A 26,391-nucleotide genomic window follows, 5' to 3' on the forward strand; every position below is an offset into this window, starting at 1 on the left:
AATAGCTTACTGCTTACTTTAAGTAAGATTAGCTAGAAAAATCCTATAGTGGACCTAGAAGAAAGCTTGAGTGTCAACAAGCAAATATTTTAATGTGGAAAGATTTGTATTGGTTTTAATCAAGCAATGATATTTTTGTTGAATGCCTTAAATCTTTAATTATAGCCCAAAAGCACTGAACATGACGAGAGTTATTTACTGAGTCACTGCGAAATACAGTTCAACATTTTCTTATAAATACTTTAAATAGAAAGAGCACAAGACCCTCACTGGTACCAACAGTTATTTTTGGTATATTGATGTTTTCTGAGGTATTTCAGGGACTGATCTGAACCTCATGGAAGTAATTTGAAAGAATCCCAATGGCTTTCATGGGAGTTGGCTCAGGTCCTTAATGAGAGTATTACCACCTGTAGTAGTTAAAATGAAATGTTGTCTTGTGACTGATATGGCCTCAAAAAGTAGAATCTGTCACCACAGGCAAGCCCTGAATATGAATTTTTTAATGGGGTTGGGGAAGATAACAACTAATGTAATTTGGTTTTACACCTTGGGAATGCTTAGATGACATCCATGGCAGTTGCATGCATGGATGGAATGCAGCACATAACATGCTGAATTTGATTTTCATAGGTGTTCAGTGCTGTTACATTTCACAGTACTGTTGATTTACAGCCCAGGTCAATTTTGTCACAGGCATCTGAGAGAGAGTACTATACCGCTAGTAACAAATATATATTTATATGTAGCTACACAGAGAGAGAGACAAAAGCTGAGGCAGGCAAGGAAACAGACTATTAGGCTACAGGTTTGTCCTTTATCTTGTATAAAAGATAGAATGAGGGCCTACAGCTAAAGTGTGTGAGTTAACACTCCATAAATTTAAGAGTCTGTGGCCTACTCAGTGGTAGAAAGAAGGAAGCAGGAGTAATCTTGCTACTTGCATGTAGGTACCTAACCTGTGAGCATGTGTGAAGAGTGTCATCTCCCCAAGCTTCCCAAGTACATACTCAAGGGAAAGTTGCCTCCTGTAAACAGGGCAACTTGATTACAGTAATCAAAGAAAGCAGATGAGATTAGAAGAAAACTGCAGTAGATATACATATCCTGATCAGATATGTAAACCAACCTTTGAAATAGTCAGGTGATCATCACAAGCAGCCATTTCCTTCCCCCTTTCAAAGGACAAACAATGCTGCCTGCAAAGAATGAACCCTGTCCAGCAACTGTAATGTACATTTACTCTCAATTTGCAAATGAAGTAGAACCTGCCAGACAATCCTCATCATGAACCAAACTGCTGAAGTCTACGTAAGTGCATCCACCCATGTTTTCTGATTTTGTATCATCTACCCAGTACTATGGTTTTATTGTGTGAGTGAAAGAAATAGTTGGTGAATATGAGGAAGTCAGTAATGATCACCAGAATAGCAAAGTTTGTGACAGCAAAATGTAAGGTTGATTGTGTTTTACCCTGAGAACAGCAAGACATTTTTTCAGACACACCTAATGCAATCCCATTATTATACAAGCCACTCCTGAAGTTTTACTTAGGAGCATATTGCAGATTTGTCTCAAGAAGAGCGAGGAAATGTTTGGCTCAGTTATGCTTTTAGAGACCGAACTTGAGGGAATGAGGGCCCAGAGCAGCAGGAACTAGATTAAACAGAATCCCTGCTCAGGCTGTGGCAAGCAGCCCCCGGGAGCACGCTGCTGCGGGGCGCTCTGCATATCATCTTGTAGTCAGCAGGGTGGACTCCTCCCCGGAGAGAGTCACCTCCCCGACTCCTCTGAGAATGAGTGTGGCTTTGTCGTTTCTCTTGTGTGACATCCTACAGATAAAATCCAGACTTCTTGTTTGTAGGAGGTGAAATTATCTTGTTAATCACAGGCTAAATCCAACTGTTTCTACTTCTGCTGGCATAAGGCCTGGTGGTAGGCCCTCTGACCAGAAAATCTGCCAAGCGGGAAGTTGTAATACGGAAAAACAGCTGCTGCTTTTCCTGTTAAAGTCCCAGGCATACTGAAGAGCCCAAACCGTGATCTTAAGTTTTCCCTTCCCAGCAGAAAGCTTAACAGTGTGTGACAGTATCAGTGTGGCCTGATCACCATGCAGAACAGACCTCTGAAAATACATATGGATTATTTAGGACTCAAAGATCCATCTTAGAGCCCTTTTGGGTGGTTCAGGTATGGAATTTTAGCCTCTAGACAGATTGTTTGCCAAGTCTTGAACAAGAGCAATCAGTAGCCAAAAAAGTGGAATTTTATCTCATACTTTGATGACGTATACTTTTCTTTATTTAGATATTGCTTATTGGGTTTTCATGGAAGGAAAAAGACAATAAAACACATTTGAGACTTGATAAAAACAGGGTACGTAACATTACAGAGGTGAGAAACTTGTCTCCATACCTTTACAGCTTGTTCATAAGCGTTTTTTTCTTCTTGCAGGAGTCACTGAAGTGGCTCCTAAACCTAACCTACTTCATTTACAGATAAACAAAACCAAAACATCTAGAAATCCTGATAACATTAACACATGAGGAGGCCAAGATCCAAGAGTTACCTTGGATTGCTTGTTCCTTATGCTGCTAGAAATACCAAGTTCATAATGTAAGTGATAATAAGTTTTTCCTTCCGTAGGGAAAATGTTGCCACATTACTGTGTGAGTAACTTGTCCCCAACCAATTTCCAGAACAATATCTAACATTAGCCTCAACCTTTGAAAGTTTCCCCCACTGAAATTCAGTAGTGGAGTTTACTACAGCAACAGCATCTAGGGCCTGATCATTTGTCCATTGAAATGAATTGAAAGTCTTTTCATTTCGTTATGCATGGAATGAAGGTAGAACCCAGGAAAGATATCAGAGCTTGGAATGTGATCTTGTACTGAAGAAAGTGTTTTCTACCCCCTGCAACTTCTTTGTACTGAAAATAGCAATGCATAACATCTTCCAATATCAGAATTTTCAGTGAGGGCTAGTAGAAGCTATAATGGTGAAGAAAAGCATACCAATATTCATATTTTAAGAGAAAAGTTTTAATTACTTATATTTCTTAAATGCATCCATTATTCTTAAGTGATTTTTATCATACTGTTACATAAATTATTATTATTTGCTTTTAGTATGATCTATTCAACACTATCTATGCATTTCACTCCAGCTAAGTGCTCTATTCAAGATTTTCATGTCACCACTGTGTACAGAAATTTTCTGTGTGCGAGATCAAAATGTCCATATAGTAGCTGGGATGGAAGGTAGACAGATGGTTCCTAGTGTTTGTAGCAGTTAGCTCCATAATCTCAGACCAAGTCTAAGAAAGTGGTTTCCGGAGAAGCAAAACTGTTAATTACCTCTACCTCTGAACTGTGGGGCATCTTATAAAAATTTCAGACCCATTAGTGTTTTGAAAATTATGTCTGAGATCTTGAACTGATTCTATATTCTGCTGAAAATACTGAGAGAAGGTTGGATGTGCTCATAGCAGTTTGAACTGGTGATGAGACACATCACAGCGTCTGGAACTTCTTAAGGGCTTTTGGCTCCATGAGGAGGTACGCTGCAGTCCTCTACATTCAGAGATGATACAGGAACATAAGCAACATTTTTTTTCTCCTGTGATAAGATTTTAGTCAATCAAAACTGGCATAAAAAATATCCATAGTTCTGGTGAATGATCAAGTAGGAGAGCCTAGACTACTGAGCCTAGCCTACTGAGGCTGAGGCAAAATCCAAAAAAAAGTCCTAAACTGCCATTGGAAAGGATTTGTAAAGTTATGAATATTCAAGAAAAGAAGACTGCTGACATTTCCTCAGAAAGTTTTCCTTTACCTCTAGTATCATCCCAGTCTTGATGCAGCTTCTGCTAGCTGATGTTCATACAGTCTGATCTCACTCAGATATTGGGCCTTCTTGGTCACACCGTCATATCGCAGGATATGTTGTGGGTGCTTCATTTTTAAGTCATCTGTCGAGGACACATAGTCAATGTATTGTTTAATCCCACCTATGAATTTAATTGGAGAAAAAGTCTTTATTGGAATGCTAACACAGGCTGAGTAGGTAAAACTTTATGACAATAGTCCTTTAATTTCTACTGCTAATCTTTATTGATGGAACAGTTGAGATTAGGAAAGTAGAAATTTGGGGTTTAAGCCTGATTTTAGAAATGTCAGTTCATTAAAACCAAAACTGGGTACTAGAAATGTTGATTTAGTCTCAAGATTTAAAAATTCAACTGAATTTTGGAATTGTTAAAATATGACAGTTTTTAAAAATCACGTACTTATCATATTCCATTTGGGATGGCTTTTCATTTCATATATTTTATTTTTCCCCTAAAAAGGAGAAAATGCTTTACAGATATCAAAACAGAAAGAAGCATTTTGATAATTCTGATTTCTGTTTATGTTATCATTTCATAAAAACACTGGAGAATTCAATTTTTTATTCTTTTACAGTACACGATAATGAATAAAAGTTTGAAAAGTTTCAGGACAGGAAAGCAAAACTATTCCCAGTCACACTCTTAGGGTCTTGCATGCTTTGTGAAAAAGAAAAAAAATTAGTTTTCATCCCAGGATCAAATTTTACTGCTTCCAAATGAGGATGTATCTTTGGTAACTTTGATTCAACTTCCTAGCAGCATAGACAGTGTGGGGTGGGGTTTTTTGTTTGTTTGGGGAGGGTTTTGAGCTATATCAAAATCTTAAAAGTTTGACAGTATTCAAAATGGCATTTCCCCTTTTGTAGAAACTCTCTCCAATAGCTGTAAAAATGACAGAAGCCTTCAAAATTTTGTTTGGTTTTACTCCCTGCATTAACATCTTTGAGAATCTTTGTGTGAGGCCAGTCACAGGTTGATGACCTACATCTGTCTCATGGTGAAACAGCTTCCATATTACAAAATCTATCATCACAACTGGGACTGACACCATTTCTCGAACTGTTATCACTGACATGAAGGAGCAGACAGGGAACTGGTCTTCTCTTTTGTCTCCATAAAATAATAGATTATGTCTGAAGTACAAGCACAGAGCAGTTTTTGAACACTTGCTTTATTGCTACCTGTGTGACCTTACCTTTGAGACCTCTTTTATAAAGTCCAAGTACATGAGGATAAAATAAAGATAAACTATAGGTTGCTAAAATTTTCAATAATGTTGCTGTTCTACCATTGAGAGAGTTGCAACAATTGTTTGATCCTTTTTTCTCTTTGGGACAAGTGTTTGATGTCTTCATGAAATGGCAGCGTGCAGAGATCCACACAGCATGCCATATCCCCAGCACAACTGCCCTCTGCATTGGATAATGATTGTAATGATTTCATATAGAAATTAAATGTAGAATGTAAGAAGGACATGCAGTATACTTTTGTGTGTAAGAAGGTTTTCAAGGTCAACTTTTCTGGAGATGAGATAAGGAGAAGAATCTATATGCTACTTGACACTTAAGTTTCTAGCATCTTGTTTTCAGTTGCTTCAAATTTTGCCTAACTCTAACTATTTGGGCTGAATTATTTTAAAAAATTTGGGAAAGTATTCACTTGTTAGCATAGAAAAATATTTGCTGGTCTGAATTTAAAATAATTCGGAATTATGACTGTTAAATAAGTGGTCAAAGTTTGGTAGTATGGAGATGCTGTATCAGGGCTGTTCCCTTTACTGTCATTGAAAATTTGCCCAAAGTTGTCCACGTTCACACAACTAAATATAGACTTCCTATTTTTCAGCAGCAGTATTCCTTGAAGACTCTTTTTTAGCCTTCACATGCTTCAGCTCTTGCAGTGAAGATGCTGGCTGTTCCTGGCAGAAAGGAGTGGAAAGCTGCCTGACATATATGCAAAGGGAAAAAGAACTAGATCTGCTTAGAAAAGGGAAGTGTGGGAGAGCTGGGGAGAGGGAGCCTAAGGTAGAGGGTATTGTGACAAAAATTTGGAAAACCAGGCTTGTGTCTGTGACTTTTTGGAATGAGACACAAACGCTTTTTTGCTTGATTGCCGAGTTGGCCAGGTATTGCATTAAGTATGTCCCTGTTGTTATGCTTGAACTAATAAAATCCTGCTGCAAAATAAATGAGAATTAATTGGGCAGGATATCTTAGATTAGATAAACCAGATCTGGGACCTAGGGAACTATGGAACTTAGTTCGTCAGGAGAATGAGCTAAGATAAGCAGGAAGCCAGGTTTTAAGAGGCTCTCCTGGAAAATAAAGAAAGCGAAAATGGAATTAGACACTGTTTTTATGGTCAGTCATTTTAAATGGAAGTATTGCTGACATTTATCAATGTCTCAGTGAGTTTGCGATATAACCTTTTTCTTTTAACACTGGATATACGAGTGCATATGCATATTTAACCTTCAAATACAAATCTGCAAGTAGCACAGGCTCCTTCTATAACTTCTAAAGTGAAGAGCATATTTATAGAGTATTATGTAATTCAGAATGGCAAGTATATGACAATGGGCATATGACAAGTATATGACAGAAGCATTGTAAAAAGCTGGCTTTATCATCATTTCACTATGGTATGCCATGTAACTGCTTGGTTTTATTTCCTCTGTAGAATCTCCTGAATTTCCAGGAGTCTCCTGCCTACACATGGTGGTTGCTATTTGATGAGGCAGAGTGATACAGAATTTTACTACAGTGAGACATACATGGCTTCTTATTGTGCTATTTATTTTTGCTCTTAAGTTAGAGGACCATTCTGATGAAAAAAAAATACAGATGTCTGTTATGAATGAAAAGTACCATCTTTATAGGAACATACACATATATGCATGTGTGTGTGAGGCAATGAAACAGTTTTATAATTATACATTTTATAATTATACATATCAATTACCCAAAATAGTCTAATTAGTCATTCCAAGAAAGATGATAATTCACTGTTCAAAATTTCTATTAATAATTTAGAAAAGGACCACATGTTTCAATGATCTAAAGGATAAATCTTTTTTTATGTTCATAGATATTAGCTTCATTTCTAAAATTTTAAATATGTTCCTATGTTCCTAGAGAGAGCATTTAATATAGATATCCTCCTTGCACTTAATACAGATATCCTCTTTAGATGCCTTTCAAATCTAAATACTGGTGAGTTGTGTTCTCATTGTTTTTAACATGAATATTCTTAACACATACAAAAGATAATAACAGCAATATCATTCTATATCTAAAGGCAGATAGCAGCTTTGCCAAAGAAAAGTACATAGAACCTTTAATAACACTAGTACGTATTACTCATATTTTTTCATATTCTTTCTACTGTATATTTGAATCATCTTATCTGGGTGATACTAGCTATCATTTTATCATTGTTGCAGACTCCCACTTCAACTAAATTATGAATACATTCCAGATTTCAATTTGAACTATAAATTGTGCAGCATAGCATGCTCATGAAAAGTATTTATATTAAATACCAATATTGTAATACTTACTGATCAAATATTAATCGAATGACTTCTCTGTCTGTACAGCAGGTACCTCAGGGCATGAAGAGTGGTCAGTGATAAGTTAAGGGTGGTGTTGATTTTTATTTTTAAACCTCTGTCAGTTTAGGACCCAAACATTTGACAGTTGGATCTTTGCCCTGATCTCTTACAGTCTCATCAGAAGAATTACTTGGGGCCGATATGGACCAAAATTAGGCATAAAAAAGAAAATTTTTATGTAACTTACATCTGTTAGAAATGTGTCGGTAAGTATTTTTAATTTTTCTCTCTTCTGTTTTCCTGAGGGCATGTTTGCCATGAGCTCTGACTTCTGTTTTTTCCACTTCAGCTTATACATCATGTGTTCTTGTATGGGTTATAGCTGGCAACTCTTCCTCATGTGCTACATCTGGGAGCATGACTACGTGAGAAATTTATAAATCTTAGATTCTATATTCAGCTGCCATCGTGTCGCCATATGCAGCTACAAGGACTGTTGGACTGTTGGGTGTGTTGACATTATGTGTTCTCTGATGACAGTCACTACATATTATTTTTTATTCAGGAACTGCAAAAGTCAATAAATATGAAGGATGCGCTTATAGTCATTCCATCCCAGAAAGGGAAACCTGGGGCTTTTTCCCCAAACTCTCTTTTTTCTCTGGATCTGATACCCAAAATAGCACCTTTGGGTCCAAGCTGGGGGCTATATTTAAGGATGAACCATGTCAAAGAAAGCACTGACTTTACTGATTATAATAAAGTTTATAGAAAATATTTTAAAATAATTTCTACATGGTGTCATAACTGACTTCCTGACTTAACCTCATAGCACCTCTGTGAGACAAAGAACTTGTGTACAAAATACCAGTTTTCTTTCCCGGGGTCATTCAGGGTATCAGTGCTAAAGAACTGAACATAACTTTTCTGAGGCTAGAATCAAGACACAAACTACTGCTAAACTGCTGCTAGGAGGATATTACCTATTTCTGGGACACTCAGTAAAAGTCAGAGAGACAAAAAGCTTAGACTCTTATTTTCGCAATAGGGACAACGTGGGCTCCAAGGTGTTGCTAAAAAGGTCCTCTTGAAAAGTTCAGATTTCATAAGACTTATATGAGATGTATTGGCTTATTCAGAGCTTTAATTAAAAATCATGGAAGGTCCTTTAGCTCATTAATTTAAGATGGTTGCCTGTAAATGAGAGATTAATTTATGCTTGTTTTTAATTGTTGGATGACACCACAATTGGCACTGCATAAAAACACAGTACATAAATAAAATATGAATTAAAACAAGTGAATAATTATAACTACATCAGCCTAAAGGCAAGAGGCATTTTAATATCAGAGTCTAGTAATGGTGCATGAATTAAGAAGGATTAATTTTTCTGAGATGGTTCAGAAGTATTTAGCCTTTATTCTGCCCTTATTTAAAATGCCTCATACAATACATCTCAGTATTTTACATAATTTAAGGTTTCATAAAACATTGCGTTCTCTCCCTGTGAGGTTCTTCAACATGCTGAAACTCTCCTAAGATCTTAGATCTACAAACTATAACCTTTGCAAACAGATCTTTTGTTCTTTGGCTTTACACTGGTAATCTGTATTATCAGTGCCTGTTCATACAGACCAGCTTCCTCAGTTAGGGAAGTACTTTGTTTATAGACAGAAATAGAAATACACTTAGATATACTGATGGGTATATATAGGTAAAGATATTCCACAACTATCAGAACACCACAGTTGTAAGATTGTTTAGCATTAAGGTGTTGTGGAAAATGCTTATATTCTTTTCTGTACAGTCTCATTTCATTTAATGAGGTAGCAAGGTGCAGCAGAAAGCCAAGTGTCTGCTCCATTGACGGCCAAATCAGAAAGGCACGGTTCTGTAGTTCTGTGCTCTTACGAAACAGAAAATATATATGAACTATGTGCACTTTTTAGAAAACATAATACAGAGACTGGCTCAGTAACAAGGCTGCTCACTAAAACCAGCAAAATATTTCAAAATATGTATAATTTGGGGGCTTGAGTATTTCCAGTGTCTGTTCAACTGGAATAACTATATAGCTAAAAATAAAAGAGTGTCAAAGGACTTTTCTAGATTGGGCTCAGATTTTTGCAGGAAGCTCATATTACCAAAAAATGAGGCCCTTTTTGGCCAGAATGTATTGTAGTTGATAGTATAGCTGTTATGATAATGTGCCTGAGTAGATTTCAGGAGTTTTTGATTTAAGAAACAGCAATGGAATGAGATGCAGTGAGAGAGTAGAAATTGTATTTCCATATTAATGCCATTATTAATTTTTTGATAAATGCTTTACTTATGAATATGACCGCACAATAGCCTGGACTCAAGCTATTCATCGAGCACTGAAACACCATCTAAGCTGCCTGAACACATCTGTCAGTATCCTTTGATCCCGCTTGTAACACTTCTATTCCAGTTCTGGATTTTTGGGCCTTTCCTCCACAGAGTCTTACAACTGTAACAGATTATTTCAAAATGTGTGGAAGCTTTGTGATGTGAACACACATCTACTGGGACCGGATTCTTTAAAGTATATATGAATAGTAAATTAGTTAGATGGAGCTCTTGTATGCCTAAAAAGTGTTTCAGTTCCCTCAGCATGTGAGTTTTCTGTACATTAGAAAGCAAATCACAATCAAAGAGCTTTACATGGGTTTTGTATTTTGACCTTGGGCAAGTCACTAGGGCCCTCTGTGGCTTGGTTTGAAGCTCAGATTCCTGCATGTGCAAAATGCTAATGCTTTGTGCATCAAGGTGTACATTCATCATGTTTTTGTCTGTGTAGAAATATGTGCATCCTAGAGCTAGCTATTTTTTTTCAAAGTTTGTAAAACTAGTTTCTTTTTTATTACTTTTGGACAGCATTGTATACACATTTTTGCACATGTGTTTCCAATACCAGCCTGGACATTTTATATCAGTAGCAAAAGTTCTTCTCCAATTTACAGCACAGAGGTCCTGAGTTTTGCCTCTGTACTTAAGGAGAATTCTCACTGGGTTTTAATCTCGACTATAACAGCTTCTGCAACCCTGGAGTTCACAACCTGCCTCTGTGCTTTGGCTATGAACGCTTCTTTTTCTCCTGTGGGAGGAGCAGTACCGCCCCCCTTTTTTTTTCCTGGGAAAGGATGGTATGACCTAAGAGGTTCTGTTTTATACTAACTTTCTTACTCTTAAAACTATAGCTGACAGTTCTGCATACAGTTTTGCACCTGTTAGGGTGTTATGAAATGGTTAAACTATGGCCCACCCAGAATCTTCCATCCCATGTGTCTGTAGGATTTCTTGATTTTAGGAAGTACACTGCTCTTATCTTTTTTTCCTTCCTGGGTGTTCCTAATTGCAGTTATTCTTTTTCAAAACAGGACTTTTAGAAAGAGGAGAATTCTTTCTCTGCTGAAGGAATGAAGGCACAATCATCTACAAGCTTTGCGTAGCTGGCTTCCCTAATCCCAGAGTCAAACCAGCCTTCTGCTGGATAGGAACTCATACACTTGAAGGAGTGAAACCCAAAGAGAAATACCCAAAAGGAGAACAGGAACCCACTTTTCCTGTTGTCTCTGTCTGTCAGCAAGCTGCAGAAGCACATGGCTTTCCATCCTCATGGACATGAGGGAGAAGGTAAATAGCTTGGGCATTAAGAGAGTGTGAGACCAATAAACCTGTTAAGCAGCTCCTCAAGGGAATCTTAAGCATCTCTGGAGGAGAACAGCATGGAAGATCCAAGACTATGTCCCTTTCAGATTTATCTAGAGAACATTAGTGGAAATAAGCATGTTTTGTCCCTTCCCAGGCAAATGACGCAAGTGGTCTGAAGACCTACTAACTGTGAACTGCAAGCCTAGCAGAGGTGAGTAGTTATGTCTCCAAATATCGTGTTTTCTGTATTTAAATAGGAAAGCAAACAGCAGTATAGGTCTTTAGGTTTCTTTTGACTAAAGTCCTGATCTTTTCATAGAAATTAAATCAAACAAGGAGGAGAATGTTATGGTAATTTATAAAGTTATGGATAGGTTTAATCAAGAACATTTGTTGAAAACAATGTATCCTTTTCCTTCTTTGTCTGCACAGCCTTCCTGGAATTTCTGATTTAGCATCTTGACTTTTTTCCCCTGTTTTTTAAGCCTTGCAAATATTCTGCTCTGGTTTGGGTACAGTTTTTAAAATTTCTGATATTCTTGTCTCAGCTGTGTCAACGTACAAAGGAAATAATCCTTGATCTTTCTGGAGAGTCTATTCCAGCTGAGAAGATAAATTGTGTCTGGGATCAAGTTCTCAGACTGCAACTGTCCAGACAAGCTGATTGGTGACATCATGCCTTCTTTCAGAGGCTTGCTTCATATACTCATTGCTTTTCTTATTAGCCTCTTATAATTGCTCTACCTCTCAGCACTGCTTAATTTTATGTTGCCTTTTCAGTTAGCTCTTTTAGCTCTTCTCTGACTCCAGGGACATCATCTAAATTGAGCAAAATTACTTTTTTTTTATTTGCTCAATGCATTTGGAACATAATTTTTATTGATGGAAAAAAGTAATGGACAATGAATGAATTATAAAACATTGTGCTCTCTTTCATAGGTACTCTAAAACATTTGCTGATGAACAGATATATTTGTTTGCTTGTATTTAGAGACTATTTTTATTTTGTTTTGTTGTTTCATTAGACAATGATGTGAACCGATGTGTTTTAAACAGCAGAAAAATACATATAATCCTGTGAAATAATACTATTATTCATACAGGAAAAGTTTCTTTAGGTGTTTGTGTTTTGCTGAGGTAAACATAGAACTTTCTTATGCTTTTTCACTGAATGGAAAATTTGTTTTAATTATTCTACCTTAACTTGGATTGTCAGTTTAAATTCACCTGCTGAGTGCTATGAACTGGTGCTGGCATCTGTATTCGTGCTTGAAGATGTCCATATTCATTAGTGGATTTCTTTAGCTTAACAACACTCGAAATTAAATGCAACCTACAAAGCAAGCATTTATCATTCTGAGATACATGGAGAGCTAGTGCTGTTAAAGGAATGTATTGTTTCAGCCATTAACAGTCCAGTCTGATTATGAAACTCTGTCTGTTTCTGGTAGGAACCACTGCAAGAACAACAACATCATTACCATCTGTGTCCTCAGCAGAGACTTCATATCTGAACATTTAGCATCTCAAAAATTCTACAGATGTTGATATTGCATTATTCGTTTAGTTAGAGACTGCCACAGCTGTGTACTTTCCTGTATATTCTTTCAAACAATCTGGCAGCAGACTCTAATTTGAGCAGTGCAGAGTACAGACTGCAATTTTGATGGGTATTACTGTGGTATACATGATTTGTGCCTATTTGGCCAACTTGCATCTCTGAAGAGGCAAAATGGAGTATTGTCACTGCACAACAGCAATTTCAATAGTCCAACGGCAATTTAATGGATTGAAAGAAAATGAGCATGCCTTGTGAATATATGAATGGCCCTGTGCCACTGAAATTATTTTAGAGAACCCTTTCAAAGCAATACATCAACTTGTCAATCAATAGATTGATGGAGTGAAAGCAGCGGGGTAACAGAGAAAACAGGAGGAATGGTGAAGGAAAATGAAGGAGTAAAATAGTAGAAAAAAGGAGGGAAAGATGTGGAAGAAGTGGAAGAAAAACTGAAATGCACTGTACATGAAAAAAGGGAAAAGAAGGAAGCAAAATGGAGCATACAAAAAATGAAAAAGGAGGAACAATTAATTAAATGAAATGATAAGGAGGACAGGAAAAAGTAGCTGAGCAAATATTTGTTGAGGTATGAGAAGACCTTAAATACCACCTAAGCTAGCTACTTGAAAATCTAGCCAATCCAAAAAGATAGTTTCTAAAATATTTCAAGTGAGAAACTGGTTAAAAATACTCTGCTTCTGCTATGACTGCACATCAGGAAAAAAAGGGGTTTGGAATCCAAATTGTGAAATGGCTCTTGAATATGATTCTTCCCCAGGAATCAGCACAAATGGGAACAAAGCTCTGTTTATTTTTTCCACTCATAGAAACTGATTTTGGAAGGCTTGAAAGCAATTTGTTTTCATAGCTTGTGACTAGGGAGCCAAATCACAAGAAGCTCCACAGATTTCACTAAAAATACTTTGATTCTGTAACAGTGAAACTGAAAGTAAAAGGTTATGAGACCTCATCTCAGTGATGCCTCCTGTAAAGGGGCTCTGTGTTTTCTGAATTTGAGAGAGTCAGATCTCATTTGTCTTCACTAGTTAAATGTTAATCATCAGAAATAACAAACTCATACATGAACATTGGATGGTTCCTTTGCACAAACTGTGCAAAGGAAGATCAAAGTAAGAACATCCTTGTCCTATTGTTCTGAGTTTCATTGACTTGGAGCAATAGCAAATGAAATCAATCTTCAAAACACAATAAAAGAATAACTCAGAAAAGTCATCTTCATAAGTGATGTCTAAATTAACTGTCTCAATTTGGGAAACATTTATCTCATCTAATGTGGCAAAGTAGCAGCTTTTGTTTGGCTACTGCAGGACAGACAGACTGTAGGAATGTGAATTCTGTGGATTAGGGATTTGAAAGGAAATGCCCACACCTTTTCTTTCTGTGCAAGTAGCACAAATTTTCCTTTGTTTTATCTGACATGCTACAAAGAATTAATATGTGGGAAGGGAGCCATCCTCACAGTTCAAAGCAGTAATTGACCGGTCTTCAAGGGGCTCTTCCTCAGCTCCTGCAGAAAAGAAAAGGAAGGCCTTTTCCTCTCCACATAGTGGCATATTCTTTTGTTCTTGTATTTTTTTTTCTTATGACAGCTGTTGGATCTCTGTATATGTTCTAAACTCTGACAGGTTGTTTTTTCTGGGGTCAGAGAAAAGGAATTTCTCACTGAACAGGTTATGTTCATGTTCACTTTTTCTTTTCAGCTCCCCACAGCAGCTGGCGGGCTTAGGCAGTTAGGGAGGCAAGGCTGGGTCTGCGGATGGTTTTAAATTTCACTCACTCAAAGTGAATCCCATTGGCTTTCTCAACCCTCATCTGAAGAGGCAATGCCTGGGCTCTTAAGGTCACTGAATTCTTGGTCTTGGCCTCTGTAAAGAAAGCTCAGCATCGTCATTCTACACTCCTGTGCCAATTTTATAGTCTTATTGGACTGGACTCGTTAAATAGCTCCTTGTGATAGTAACTGAGGAGGACCGTGCTACTTTGCATCTCTTTACCACTCCTTTGGAATTAGTTTAATAAAGATCCTACCTGTCACATGAAATCTGTTCCACCTGGCAGCGTCTGGCTCCTCTAGAACAAAATTTAGCATCTTTTGGGGTAAGTGTAAGAAAACACCTGCTCAGTATCATCCAGTAATAGTTTCATTTTGCATAAAGAACTGGAGAAGGATAGTCAGGCAGTAGCAGAATAGAACAGTTTTATAAAACCAGCAGTATGTTTTCACCTTGAACTCTGTTGTATTTTGATTACTTAGGTGGAATCTGAAACGGTGACAAAAATTATTTGTATCATTTTGTATTACTGCATAGAGACGGACAAAAATATTTAGTTATGTTTAGAGGGCAGGGATTGTTAAAGTAATGAAAAGCATGGAAAAAGTAAACCAAGAACTCATTCAATTTTGAAGCAAGAACACATTCAAATTCAATTTAAAACATGTAAGAGGAACCACACCTTATGCAACTTAATTAACCTGTGAAACTGATTGCTACAAAATATCATTAAGAGTAGTCTTGGAAAGATTGGTCATTTATATCAATAATAAGGAAACTGACAGTCACTTAGAATAGTATACACTTGATTTTAAACTCTCATCATATAGGGCTTACAACCTTAGCTGGAAGGGTTAGACACATAATTTGCCCATGGAACAAGTTATCCTCAATTAGTTGTTCTAAGTTGTTCCATAATATCTATTATAGGATCAGTTGCTGCATGAAAGAGATGGTACTGGATAATGTTGGATAGAAAATTAAATGTAGCAGTAGACTAATATGGAATGTACAGTTGCTTACTCACACATAACCTGTCTAATAAACTCCTTTCAAAGTAAAAAAAAAGGGGGGGATTTTAATGTAGTTCGTTCCTTTTTTAAAAATTAAAAATAAATAAGATATTTAAACTAAATGTCTATAACTAACGGTCTTATTTGGTAAGTCCTTGTTGCTATTGTCCGTGAAGGAAAATTTCTATTTTTCCCCTATTTTAAAATCTCATCTAGATATCAAGTATTACCCTCTCTAACTTAAATATTGTTTTTTTTCTTCAGAAGGCATGCTTGTTGACCACCACATATACTATCAATCTATGGAATTTCTAATCTACTTTCAAGCACTTTATTTTTAAATCAGTCTGAAAATGAGAACATGAAATTAGATAACGATGTGCAAGATCTTGCCAGTCTGCCCTTCTAAAACCAAATGTTGGTTCCCTCTTCTATTTTTTTTATATTTCTACATATTTTTTAATATTTTCCCTTGATCCTTAGCTGTCTATGATTCTTTGATTAAGTCTAATTTTACCAGCATTTTGTGCAGTAACTTTTGCTGAGTTTTATTAACCAGGAGTGTACTTTGATCTTTCCTTTACATGTCCACACTTCTCAACATCAAACATTAAGAATCTGGGGAGCCCTAGCAGAAAAAGAAAAAAGAAGAAAATAATGTTTTAAGTGACCATTGAAATTCACGGGACAAGTTCAGTTTTTACTTGTGACATTATGAGAAACCAAAAGTTTCAAAGCCTAAAGACAGCTGAGATGGAGGCTAGGATGAATGATACCGTCATTATAGGACATAGGGGAAAGGATCTGATACTGCATAAGCAAACAAGTTGCCCCCAAGCAGGGCAAAACAAAACTGCCAGACCTGGGGCAGTGGGAAATACATAAATATATCCACCCATTCTGATCCTAAACCTACAAATGCTTATTCGTCAATGAGCAAATTGCAGACAACACAATCCTAAGAAAAGATCTGTGTAGGGTTTTAGCCACATAAATATCATCCTAAGTTCTGGGTTCAAGCTGTTCCCCCTTTCATTATTTTCAAACCATTATTACTCTTTCAAAAATCACATTGCTTCTGCATGAATTGTACTGCCAAAAAACTTGAGGAGGGCAACTGTGAGAAAAAAGTATTTTTAACTTTCTAGGAGCATTATTGATTCAATACGTAATATGAGAAAACACCACTTGCCTAGGTTTTCTTAAAAACTGAAGCCCTTCCTAATTGTTTTAGAAACATTAATGTTTCTAACATTTCAGATCATCAAATTTTCTCATAAAATTAATAACCTCTAGGTTATTTTATACAGTTAGACAGACTCTGAGCCAGATTCCCAGCTGATTTAAATTTCCTTAGCTTCACTAAAGTTAACAAAACTATGCCAATTAAATAGAAGCTCTGGATGTGGTTAAGGTTCTTACAGTTACAGTAAGGCACGTGCTCGTGTTATTATTTATATTGCGGTTGTTCCTACGAGCTGTGCTAGAGCGACATATACCAAGAACAGTGACAACTCTCTAAATATAATGAGATGAGAAATGGCACATTCTTTTGTACCTTGGTGACTAGATAGCATGAATACTGTGTTGGAGTTCCTGTGAATGGTTGTCTTCTTTTCTAAAATAATTAATCTCAGTCATGTTTCTGCCCCACTTTGGTGTGCTCTGTGCACTGTTTTTCATACTCTGTGTGAATTCTGTGGGAAAGCACTTCAGAAGCCGTTTAGAGGGAAGAGAAAAAGATCTTCATTTCCCCAGCTTGTTTAGTAAGATCTCAGGTCTTACATTTAGCAAATAGTCTTTTGGTTTGAGATGTTCTAAGAAGAGGTGGGCCGATTCCTTTACAAAGGCAATACAACACCTGGCTCTATAAAATTTTCTTGGGACTAGCTGTGGAATAAGTATACTTCAGTTAACCCACCTAAGTTTACTTCTTCTTCCTGTTGATAAATCTCCATGCATTAAGAAAAGAGGGGAGATGATGCTTCTGGAAGCAACTGATTCCTTTTTTTGTATAGATCTTCATTTTCTCTAGGGCTGAAAGTTCAAAGGTGTTGTCTTTCAGTTTTCGTTTTCCAGAAAGTATATGTCCCTTCTGTCTCATAACTGACCAAAATGTTCTAGATCTTGTTTTATGTCATTACGTGTAAGAGTAAGTCCACAAATGGCAAGCTTGAGCTCTAGATTGTTCCATTTATAAAAATCACAGTTCTTTGCAGGATGGTCAAATAATATCTCTGATATGCTTTTCAGAGTTATAAAGTAAGGAAAACTGTCAAGGGTTGACAAAACCCGCGTGGCTGATAGCACCATGTGAGAGGGCACTTGGTTGTTCCTACAGTCTGTAGCAATGCTTCAAAATGTGTCAGGCACTACAACTGCAGCATCACTTTAGTTTTCTGCATGCATTATGGAGTCTTCTCTTGTGGAAAACATTCCTTCTTTGAAGTGCCAGAGATTTTATTTTTTTCATAAATACTATTTTTAAATTGTCATATCTTGTTAGTGGCAGCAGTAACATTAAACCTTTTTTTTCTTAACTATATGCAAATTGCAGAGGAGAGACGGTACTTTGTGTTAATGGACCAGGCCTTTCACCTCCTGAGACATGAGAAGCAAATGAAAATGTAGCTAATCACGTCCTTATCCCTTGTGTAAACAGGTCAGAGTAGAGAAAAATCAAATGAGTGGCAGCCTTTACTTAACAAAGAATGTAGTCAGAATAGCAGGAATCTTAGATTATGCTACAGTGGAATATGTGACAGATTATGTAGAGGAATACTTATATAGCATTTACATAAACCATGAAAGATGTCTTTTTCAAGTCTGGGCTCTGACGAGGAACATGTGTGGAAGTTTAACTTGGACTTCATATAATGCTCCACTAAAGTCACCATTCTGTATTCTTAATATTTGGATACTTTTTTGAAGCATAAAGTCCTTGCCTTCAAAAAACTAAATTTTCCCAAGTTTTTTCTTTTAAAATAAAAAAGAAAAATTGCATTAATGAAATATTCAACCTAGAAACTCCTTGCTGCGGTTTCATTGTAATAAATGTACTTGGTTTTAATAAAGATAGTAAAGCTTTTGTAGTTCTAGATTTCAATTATAAATTAACATTAAATGGAATGTTAAAGTTTGAATAGGTTATTTTCTTTGAACTTAATGACCCAGATCCTTGGCTGCTGGTAAGGAACACACAAGGCAGCTCAGGTGAAGGGCATTCAAGGATGTCTGTCAGCATTTCTTACCAAGCTGCTTCTCCATACAGGACAAGGAACCAAGCAAGCTATTCTATAATATACCCACTGCTAATTGCTGTTATAGTATTTGCAGCTGAAGGATTCATGGTTGATTTCGTGACTTTGTGCTGCCTCTGTTTTAGGATGATCAGATCTCTCTTAGTTTATAGTGTGAGAGTAACTTCACAATGACTTATGTCAGCGAGATACTCATGACTTCAAAAAAATCATTTTAGCAAATGAAATTAATTAACAGTCAGGCTAATTTAACCACTTCATTCCAATGAGAACTACCTTTTTTTTAATGTTACCTCCGAAATTTCCTTCCACAATAAATTTTCACAGTTAGTTTCAGATTGCCTTTGTGTTAGTGTAGGGCTGTGAAAGGCTGGGTTGTGCATCTTTTCAGTGGAGAAACACATAATGCAATAATGTTCACCAGCAGAATTATGTAAAAAGAAATCAATGTTTACCTTCTATATTTATTTTCATTTATTTCCTCACATGTCTTACGTTTAATATACATTTGTTAGGCTTTTGTATTAGCTTAAAAAAATTTACTAGAACACTGATGCTGTCTTATGCACTTCACAAAATATATCCCCCAGCCCCTCATATTTCCTCTCTTTTCCTCCTCCTGAATAATTGTGTGGTAGAGTTGTTCAAGAGGAAGCTCACGGGAACCAGCAAAAATGCATACACACAGTATTTTACAGGTGACTGTATTATTCCTATTCCCCATGTGTTGTAGTCTTAGTGCAATTTGCTGTCAGCTTGAAGTTATTTGCATTTTTTAAATAGACTATAATTTAGTCTTTATCTAGACAAAAAAAAAGTCATATCCATCAACAATTTTATGTCAATAATGTATTTAGTAGATAATGACAAGTTATTCTTCCCCCTTTTCCTTGCTAAATCCAGGATAGTGCACGACTGTTAGCCCCTCAAACTGGACTATTTCTCTTAACATTTTGCTCAGAAGCCCTTTGTTGGAAAAAAAACCCCTAAGATGGGGGATGGGATCAGAGAGCTGGAAACCTGCATGGTTCTTATTGTTGCATTTTCTCTAGATTACGTCAACAAAGTAGGAGATTTTGATCCTTACTCGTGTGTGAAACAAACACCTAACATTAAGGTGTCTGAAACCTGTTTGGATTTTGTAAGTATATAGCGGAAACGGTATGTCCCCTAACTTGTCCTCCCAAATTGTGATGATTTTACAACCATCCTGAAGTATGACTTAGGTGGATTGAAGCTTGGATTTTTCTTTGGGAGTGACTTAAACATGAGCTCCCTGCAAAGGAGTTTCTGTAGCACTAAGTAATTCTAATCAGAAGTCAGGATAGCAACAGAAATTATTGAAGCTTCAAACTATATTCACTTCTACAGAAATTTTGAATAGAACTGATAAGTTAATGATGCATGTCTCGCATTTCTGCTTAGCCCAATACCCTTGCCCCTTTCTACACAAAAATTCTTGACCCCAGAGAAAAGACCCCCATAGATCTCAACTCAGAGAAGATTGTATCAGAAATGGCTGAGCCCATGTTTCCATGTTAGGTGGGGTCTTTGCATAAGAAGTTTCTGTGTTCAAGAAGGGAGCACTGCCCATAGTTTATTTCAGAAAGAAATTATTGTGAAGGTTTTACATTCTCAAAGATGTTTAATATTCATCTGGTATGCCAATGTGAATATATTCATCAGACATTTTCTGGTTTTGCTTGGTTTGTTCCTTCACCATAAGGAACATTGTGACCAAGGTTTGAAGTATTTATGGTTGCCAAAAATGTAACTTTCTCTGTTATTAATACCTGTTACTTTGTTGAAATGAAAATACGTAGTGTTCCCTGTGGTTCACATGCCAGGAAAGTCTCCCATTCACATTACACAGTTGACTAAAAGGAAAAATGGGATACAGAATTTATTCTGAGGACAACTGGAAAATGGGTCTCTTTCTTTGTTGCATTTTGAATTGGAGGGTTTTCTAAGTAAGTAACTCTATTGAGCAGATACAATGTTCATCTGTTTTTTCTTGTGAAGAAATCATGTTTTAAAAAAGGATTTTTTTTCCACCTATAAATATTCATGTGCATTTGTCTTCTACTTGAAGTATGGGTTGATTGCAGTGTACTAGGCTATATCTCCAGATACCTTATGCTTACAATGTTGAGAATATGTGCTGTCGCTGGAAATTTTACCAGTGTTTCACTGAGGGCCAGATCCTCTTATTCTGTGTAAGTCATTTCACTTCCCCAGCCTCAGTGCTGTATCAGTTTGCCCAGACATAAGTACACCACTTGAGAGAGTCCAGTAATGCTTCCACTGATGTTGATGGCAAAACTGTTTTTCCTATTAATATTACAGAGTGGAACCCGAAACTTGGAAGCAGTATTGCGAAACAATAAACTGTCCGTTGTTATTTTGTTTCACAAAGTGAATTATATGGTGTTGTACTTCATTCTATTATGTTCAAGATTTGAATGCTTACAGTTTATTGTTATCGTATTTTAGCCACATATTTTTTTCAGTAATGGGTGAAGATCTAAAATTTCAGAGATCTGCTGTATGTGTAGCATGAGGTGAGTGCACCTTGACTTGTCATCACGGTCATTTCCAATCTGCAAGAGGTCTTAAAACCTTCTGCTGTCAGACATTTTATGTAAGGTGTAGGTTCTCCAATGTGAAGTCCAGTTGTGCAAATGTCTCAACCCAGACTTTCAAAAATTTGGCTGGCTTTCTTAATGCTGCCTAGGTCAGGAAAAGAGAGCAGCAACTGCTTTTCAGGGTACTAGTACATAAATCTTTATGTGAGGTCCATACTTAAGCATATAAATCTTTGTGCAGTGAAGTCTTAATGTCCTGAATGAGGCATAAAGAATTCAGGAAGTAACTCTGGAGGCATTTAGGCAGTGAAGCCTGACCAGTGCATGAAGACTTATGTGCTGAAGTGAAACCTCTGGGGAGACGTTAGACTGCTGAACAACCAAGGGTTTCCATTAATCAGACCATGGCTAATCAAGGTCTGATTGCCTTGAAACATGCAAAATAGAGCCAATAGGTCAAAATTTGACATGGAGTCCCAAAAAGAGGGATATCATCATGTGCATATGTTCAAACACCAGGCCAAATCCCAAAGTCAGTAGCCGGATTTCATACCCTCTCTTTTTAATCACAACCAAATATCACACCCAGTGTCATATCAGCTGACTATTGATTTTCTTTATTTCAGCTGTTCGGCTTATTAAATTGGGTTGGTGTCATGTAAGTAGGACAAATGACAGACTTTGTCCTACTGGCATCTAGCTGTACCTTTTCCATGGGTAAATGAAGGGATAGAGGGTTTGCTAATGCTGGAATGACACCAACAATAAAAACAGTATTTTATTTAGTAACTGAACAAGCAGTGCTACAGGCATCATTGAATGTTTTATAAGGCAAGTGAATCTGGAGGTTATGTGAATTTTAATGTCTTGCCTACACTGAGGGTCATAAACTGCTAAATGTTTTCTAAGTTAGTTATGTAGTTGTTTTATGCAGATTCTAATAAAAATTTGAATGCCCTTAAAGGCTAATGTTATATGTGCTGTCAGGTCCCAGATACTTTCAAATTTTTTTTATTATTTTGATGGATGAAAGGGGGTGAGAGTTGCAGAATCATTCCTGTTCAGTAACATTGTCTTCCAAATCTGAGCTCTGGATACTAAATGCTTGTTTTCATTCATTCTAATGTTCTTGGTAAACTAAACAGTTACTGAAGCTTTAAAAAAAAAAAAAAAAAAAAAAAAACCTTTGTGCATCTTGGAAAAATTTAGGACCATAAAGTAAAAGGCTCTGAAAAGGAACTGTGTTATTTCCAACTTTTCCAATTCAGTTTTAAAGTGGTTCTGGAATTCCTTTAAAGACTTGCTCTTATGACACCCGGATAGATGAAAGCTTTCTCACTGAGTCCAGTGGGTGTAGGATCAGACTATAAAACATACATTTACTGTAATGAATTAAAACACTTATAGTATCCCCTTATTATTTATTTAATAAAATCTCATATATTTCTCTCTAGCTTTCTCTCCCACCCTTCTCAATCTGCAGACGTTTTTAAACCAAAATAACAATGTCATGTGCAGTGAATAGCAAATCTATATACATATTTCAATTATTACATTGTATTCCCTGCTTTCCAAGTTAAAAAAAACAGGAAATTTGTGGCCGTGCACGACTTAGAATTCGCTATTGCTAATGAAAATAGACAGTTATAAATACCGTGTCCTTTGAATCATTAGTAAGTTTGGTTTTAATGCTCGTCAGACAATCTTGTTAAAAGACTAAAGTCAAATTGTCCTTTTTGTGCTCGGCTTGTTTTCCATAAATTGCCAGAAAACAATTTATTCAGTCTGTCTTTCTTCCAGTAATTGATTACGCGGATATTATTTATCGTACTGCTGCAAGCACATCTTCGCATAAATTGGATGTGCTTTATCATTCTGTGTTACATTGTATTTACAAATGCTCTATTTTCTGCTCATCATTGACGACTTTATTCCATGGTAAACTGGTCTTCATTAGAAGGGCTTAAGCATTAGTGTTCATTTATCAGCAAGAGAATTTGGAAATAAGCCCCACCATGTTTTCTATCTTTAGCAAATTTGTTTCCCCAACAAATATGTTTTCAAATCCTATAGTTGTTTTTCTCCATTTGAAAATTTAGTAAACAGGAAGAATGATTTTTTTATTTTTTTTTTTAGCACTCCCATCCTGTAGGTATTCTTCTAACTTATATTAAAGTTTACAAGTGATTTCAGTTTTACTATTTAAATAAAGGAGCTGATACAGTTTGGAAATGAAGCACGCCTGACAATTTGTTTTGAGTCTTGATGACTGTTCATCAGGTCATCCATGTTAAGAGGAATGAAGTTCTCACATTAGCAATTTACTTGGTTAAAGGGAAGGGCTGATTGGGTAGCTAAACTGTTTGCTGTCTTTTTCCTAGTCATGAATACTGACCACATGTGATACTTCAGAATTTGGCTGAGTCCAGGGAACATTGTTATGAGTAGGTTTCTTTCTCAAGCACAGAAAAATCTTTCCTCCTTATAGCCTTTTTCTTCATAGCTAGGAAAGTAGTATTTTGTCGTTGCTTTATTGAGATGTAATCACAGTAATTCATCTACAGACAAAAAATTTCAGGTTTAAAAATCTCATCTGTGATTGCACGGGCATAAATGTTATGTTAAAACATAAAAGCTGATATTAATGTAAGTAAGGGCTCAACTTCCTGCTGAGTGCTAGGCATTTCCTACTTCCGCTGGAATTAGCAGGATGTGAAAGTATTCATAAACTCATAGATTCAAACCCCAAAATGCTTTTCTTGAATAATAGCCCTCTTCTGCTTCTTTCTGCCTGATAATGGAGGATCCAGATGCAATTCTTTTTGCTTGAGAGGGAGAAAGTTTTCAATGCCAGCACTATCCTCGTTTCTTACCCAGTACCAAGAAGCCTGAGAAGTAACAGGAGGATCAGTGTGTCATCCATTATGCTGAAACATTGCTGCTATTTACAGCTGTATGACACCTCCTGTATGCATGCAGTAAGGAGGAAATGGATCTCCCTCATCTGATCATTCAAGCTTGATGTGCACACATGCATGTTTCAGATAAGGAAATCTTGGTTTTAGAAACATATCTTCAAAAGATAATACAGTGCACTAGCACTGAGCTGCTTCTGAAGAGTCTTCTCATGACAAAGTGGTAAAAAACATGAGACAGTTCATGGAAGCACTGAATCATTGAGGCTGGAAGGGACCGCTGGAGATCATCTGGACCAACGCCCCTGCTGAAGCAGGATCATCAAGAGCCAGTTGCCCAGGGCTGTGTCTGATCAGCTTTGGAATATCTCCAAGGATGGAGACTCCACAGCCTCTCTGGGCAACCTGGTCCAGTGTTCAACCACCCTTGCAGTGAAAAAAATTTTTCTTCTGTTCAGACAGAATTTCCTGTTTTTCAGTTTGTGCCCATTGCCACTTTTCCTGTCACTGTCACCACCGAGGAAAGTCTGGCTCCACCTTCTTTAAACTGTCCCATCAGGTATTTATACATGTTGGTAAGATCCCCCTGAGCCCTCTCTTCTCCAGGCTAAAAAATCCCAGCTCTATCAGCCTCTCTGCATGGTTGCAGAATGTATGCCATGTATAGGATGTGTAATGTATAGGATATATGTGTATATATAATGTATACATATTCTGGTTTCCTTGGTGTCATACAGGCTGTATACATTTATGATTTTCTTTACATGTATGACACATTTCTTTTTGTGGGTGCTTAGTTGCTCCTGTTGCAGGGCTCTGATAAGGTTTTTCTGGGACATCTCCCCTTCTTCCCCCTTGCTGTTTCAACTTGTTTTCTATTCCATATAAAAATGTACCTCATCTGCTATGAATACTGAACCTGTGTAGTTAAATTTTGGTTTCTACATGTAAAGATTGCTTGCTTGAATGTGCACAGAAAGAGAATCTAATAGGGGCTTAAGCATATCTGGAATGAATTCAATGATTCAAATTTCAGCAGGTATTCATTGAATACTTTTTTTTCTTTAAAGATATTCAGTTCTTCTGATGGGAAAGGATTCACCTAGTTCATGATTTGTAAAGGACTGTCTGGACTTTATTGATAATTGTAAGTCACTGTGCAGGCTCACCAGCTATAGAAGGAAAAATAAAGTCCCCAACCATACATCTTCTCTTTGCATCCACTTCCTCAGGGCTTGCTTTATTTCCAAAACCACGAACTCTAAACCAGAACAAATCAACAAAAAAACTGCTCAGTAATAACTACCCGAGGCGTTTCCAGCATCAGGCAGCTGGGAGAAGAAAGCAGGCCCCCTCATCTTATGAGATTTTCTTTTGTACCAACCTTCTCATTCCTTTCACAACACCATCAGAAACACTATTACAATAGTCCAATAACCCCTTGCATGCTAAATTGTCTTCAGCCCACAACATACTGTTCTTCCGCAACAGCTATACATGCCAATTTACCGTTTTCACACATATAACAGATGTTCCAGAGAAAAGCAGAGATCACTTTTAAAAGAATCAGTACTTCAAAACAGGACCTTTCATAACCTAAACCTCATATCCTCCTGTCTTTAGATAACCTCCTCAGAGTTAGAGGCTGCAAGGACTACTGTTGAAAGAGAAAGTGGCAGTGCAGGGAATTGCTGAGAAATAGGAAATTTTGGACAAAATTTTCCCCTGCATTATTCACACATTACAACTTGCAGTGATTTTGAATTGCAGGGGGTTTTGGTCTCATTTTTAAAAATAACCAGTATATCATTATAACCCTATATGTGTTCATCTTACCACACTAAAGGAGGTAAATGAACTTAAGACTGGATGTTCATACAGATTCTGTCAAACATGAGAAAACAATGGAGATGTATGTCTTTATACATCTATATGTATATTTATACACACACACACACACACATTCATATATTTATAGATATGCAGAATATCCATGGTGTATAAGCATTTGTATTTCTGTGGACATGTGAATCATTGATAGTTTATCTATATTCTGCAAATTCAGAAATCAATGCAATAAGAATTTCTAAACTCAGTGTGGCAGTTCTGCTGTCCCATGCTTCCCAATTAGAAACACTTTTCAA

Source organism: Apteryx mantelli, chromosome 5 (assembly GCF_036417845.1).
Source record: "Apteryx mantelli isolate bAptMan1 chromosome 5, bAptMan1.hap1, whole genome shotgun sequence".
In the NCBI taxonomy this organism is placed as follows: Eukaryota; Metazoa; Chordata; class Aves; order Apterygiformes; family Apterygidae; genus Apteryx; species Apteryx mantelli.